Consider the following 4,335-nt stretch of genomic DNA (forward strand, 5'->3'; position numbering starts at 1 on the left):
GAGGGGAGACCTGGAGATGCTTGGGGGGAGGCAGCAGCTTTGGGAAGGGAAGCAGGACGTGCAGGGCAGGCGTGGAGGCCAGGGTCCGGGGGAGCTGGCATTTGGTGGCAGGTACTATCTCCTTCCCCTGCCCTCCTCCACCCTCAACACCTCCTCTTCTCCACACTCAGGCTCCCCAGGCTTCCTTCTTCCTGCTCCCTCGTGTTTCTCCCTCCTCTGGAACGTTCCACCTTCCCTCTGAGGGGGTGGGGACGAGGAGGCCCAGGAATGTTGATGAGGAAGCTGGGCCTACAAGTGGCTGCTGTTTATCTTCGAGGACAGGAGCCAGATGGGATCTGATTTTGACAGCGGAGGCAGGGCGGCAGGGAGGCTGTTTTAAGATGGGAAACCAAGCAGGTCAGTACTGTGGGGAAATGGGAGAGGACATGGGTGAGGACGGGCCTGGAGACAGCTAGCCACGTGGGGGTGGCACCCGGGAGCACGCATAAGGGCTGGCTTCAGAGAAAGAGTAGAGAAAGAGAAACAAAAATTATAGGTATTTTTTCCTCCTGAAACAAGATGGAAGAAAAGGATGAACATTACTCTAAATGGAAGCTTAATTCTCCCTCTTCTTCAGGGTTTAAAAAACAAGGCTCCCAGAAGGGTCGCACCATCTTATTAGCAATTTACACCTCAATGAAAATAATTTTCCAGACCATTTCTAACAGCAGGTTTCAGCGGGGGAGGGCAGCCCCAGTCCGCGGAGGGGCCCAGGCTGCTCCCAAACGCAGGGCTCGCCAGCCACCCAATCGGAGCAGCGAGAGAGAGGCCTTCCCCTCGGGGAAGGGGCTTTGCCCAAAGCGGTAGAGGCTGGCGTCCCAGTCTCCCTGCCCGGGTCTGCGCGGAGCGGCGGCTCTGGGCTCCCGCAGCGGGAACCTGTCTGCGGCACCCCCCCACCCCCAGGGAGGGGGTGCTCTTAAAAGGGCAACGTCAGAGGCAGTGGTGTGGCTGCCCCCAGGACCTCCCCCAGGGCGCGGGGTTGACCCCCCCTTCTGCGTGTATCTGGGAGGAGTTTGGAGCAACCCCTTGCTGGGAGTTGACTGGGGGAGTGGTGCAGGCCCCTCATTCTGGCACAGGCTCTGACACGCAGCTCGGTTCTCTGGGGCCCAGCCCAGCTCTGCCTGTCGGACTCATCCTGGGAGCGCAGCCAGGGCTGCCCCAGGCCCCCAGTGGGAGGCTTGGGGGAGGCAGAGGGGAGAGCAGACGTTCTTAGGACCCTGGGTAACCCGGAAAAGCTTCAGCGAAGGAAAAAGCAGGACAAGTCGCAAGGAAAGTGTCAGTTCCCAGGTGTGGCTTCTCACCACTGCAGCATCTGGCTCCCCAGTGGCTGATGAACTGAACCTCTGGGCGGTCTTCCCTCTCAGGCAGGCCCCTGGTCTCACACTGGGTCCACACACAGTTGCCTGGCTCTTTAGAATTTCTTTCTGAATGACTGGCTTCTAGTTGCCTCTATCTCTAGGTGGAGGGAGAGGCCAGGTGCCTCCTCTCTTGCCTGAAGCACCCAGACCTGCTCCTGGGCCCCGAATTCCTGGGTGTGGGAACTAAAGGTTGGTGAGGGACCCAGGGCTCTGACTCACTCCACCAGGCCTGTGGGGTTGTTTGCTAACTGAGCTAGTAACCTGGATAGCCGAGGTTGGAGATGGGGCAGGTCAGGGTGCCAGGGATGAGGGCATCAGCTGTGGGTTGTGGAGGCAACTGCCAGGGTGGAGTCAAGGTTATCTGGGACTGTTCCCAAGTGCTCAGCGTCTAGGCCTTCCCATCCTAAACAAGGCTTGCATCAGCCCCCTCCCACTGCTCCAGGGAGGAAAGGAGTCTGGTTTTTAGCTCACTCTGGAGGAAGAGGAAGGCAAACCATGCCTTTCCCAATGACTAGGAGTTCTTTGAGAGCAGGGACTGTGTCCCATTCTTTCTGTAAGCTCTACTTCTAATCACACCTGCCCACTGGCATGCTTTCATGTGAGCTGTAGGGAAGGACCTCGGACACAGGGTTATCCTTTCCTTCATGATTTTTTTCCTCCTCTGGCTCCATCAGTAAGAAAGGGGTACAGACCTTATGCTAACAGACCAGCTGGGCCACACACCAGCTTTCCAGGCCTAGGGCAGTCATTCCTTTTCACTAGGCAGGCTCGCAGGCCTGCACACAATGAGTGTGCAGACAGGGCAGGTAAGAGAGGGTTGGCACGGGAGCGGGGCTGCCAGCAGCACAGAGCCAGCAGCACAGAGCACAGCACAGGCTCTCTCTACATAAAGCTATAGGAGGGGATCCCTGGATGGCTCAGCGGTTTGGACCTGCCTTCGGCTCAGGGTGTGATCCTGGAGTCCCGGGATTGAGACCCACATCAGGCTCCCTGCATGGAGCCTGCTTCTCCCTTTGCCTGTGTCTCTGGCTCTGTGTGTCTCTCATGAATAAATAAATAATATCTTAAATAAACAAATAAATAAGCAAGCAAGCTGTAGGGAAGTCTAGGTTCCAGGGGCCAAAGACTCAGAAAACTGGTCAGGTGAGAAGGTATTTCAGCCAGTGTGTGTGTGGGGGGGTGGTGGTGCTGGGGGAACCAGGAGCCAAGTCAGGCCCCTACAGGCTCAGAGCCCCAGCTTCTGCCCTCCTATGGTGCTTTGAGGGTCACAGAAAAAAGCAGTGCCTCCTGGTGGAAGGAAGGTCACAGGCACCAAGAGCAGAAGAGGGGAGCAGCGGGGAGCAGCAGGGAGCAGCAAGGAGCAAAGGTGGCAGCCAGAGGGACCTCTATGGCAAGTTGGGGGTATTTAGAGCCACTTGAAAGTTTCTAACCCTGAAGCCCAATGGCCTTTCCAAACTGGAAGAAGGGTGTGGTGGTGACCCAAACCATCCTCCGGACACCGTATAAACTGCCTTTCTTCACACCAAATAGTTGAGGCTATAGGAATGTGCATCTCTGGTCCTTCTGAGTACATGGGAACAACTTATTCTTTTGTCTTCTTACCCTGGCTTTGTCATCCCAGAGCGAGGGCAACAGGTTACAGTAGAGGCAGTATGGTTGAGCCTACCTGTGGTCATCCTTTCAGGTGGCCCAGGTTTGACAGGGCTTCCAGTAGCAAGATTAACAGGATCAGCCCCAAGTCCCCACTGAAGACCAAGCACACAGCTGCTTTCCTGGGTGCCAAGCTCTGACGGGCCTGGGGAAGTTGCTGCTTAAGGACTAAGGAAACAGGGGCAGCCCGGGTGGCTCAGCTGTTTGGTGCCACCTTCAGCCCAGGGTGTCACCCTGGAGACCCGGGATCGAGTCCCACGTCAGGCTTCCTGCATGGAGCCTGCTTCTCCCTCTGCCTGTGTCTCTGCCTCACTCTGTGTCTCTCATGAATAAATAAATAAAATCTTAAAAAAAAAAAGAAATATTAAAAAAAAAAAAAGACTAAAAAGGACTAAGGAAACAGAGATGAAATAAAGCTCCTAAGTGACAGGCTAGTTTGGAGCCATGTCCTCATCTTCCAAAGAAACAAGCACTAAGCACTGCTGAGGAGAGGGGACTCCTGGCTCCCACCTGGCCATGGTGTCTCGTCTCCCTCACCTGCCTTGTAGCCTGTCTTCTGCATGACGGAAGAGGTATAATCATGTCACCACCCTCTCGTCTGGGACTGTCACAAAGATAAAAGAAAGAGATCAGCTATAGGAAGTATTTTTGGCTCCTAGAAGAGAAGCACTATACTAACATAAGGTGTTATTAAAGGAAAGTGTTTGTAGATTGCAGATGAAAGGCAGCAAGTAAACACAGAGCCTAACCATCAGCCTCCCCAGGGAAAGGGTGAACTGGCCATTAGGGCAACAGGGGCAGTGCCAGAGAAGGGAGAAAATATTCTTCCTCCCTCCCCTTTGCCCCGCTGCCTTGGTCTCCCACTTGGGGATGACTGGGCAAGAGAAGCAGCTGTTAATAAGGCCCCAACTTGTGCTCCTGAATCTGGGGTCCCACAGCTTCCTGCCCTTCCCACAGAGCCTTTCCTAGGGAATGGAAGCATTAGGTAGGAGGCTTTTTATGTCAGCTCTGCCTCTAAGCTTGGACTACCTAACTGCTTTTATGCAGGGGTGAATTTCCAGAGGAGGGTCTGGTCCTTGTCCTGCAAGCCTGTGTGTCTAAGACTCAAAGTTTTCATTCTCTTAAGCTTTTCCTAAATCTACCCCTGCCTTCACCTACCTTCTCAAAGGCTGGCTGACTTGCTAAATGGAATAGCCTTCTTTAGAGGAAAAGCAGAAGTGAATGTGGTTCCAGGGAGAACTGTCAGAGACAGGGTTTGAGCCCTGGGCAGAAGACCGTGGAAGAGTCC

The sequence above is a fragment of the Canis lupus genome, chromosome 6 (genome assembly GCF_011100685.1).
Source record: "Canis lupus familiaris isolate Mischka breed German Shepherd chromosome 6, alternate assembly UU_Cfam_GSD_1.0, whole genome shotgun sequence".
Classification (NCBI taxonomy): domain Eukaryota; kingdom Metazoa; phylum Chordata; class Mammalia; order Carnivora; family Canidae; genus Canis; species Canis lupus.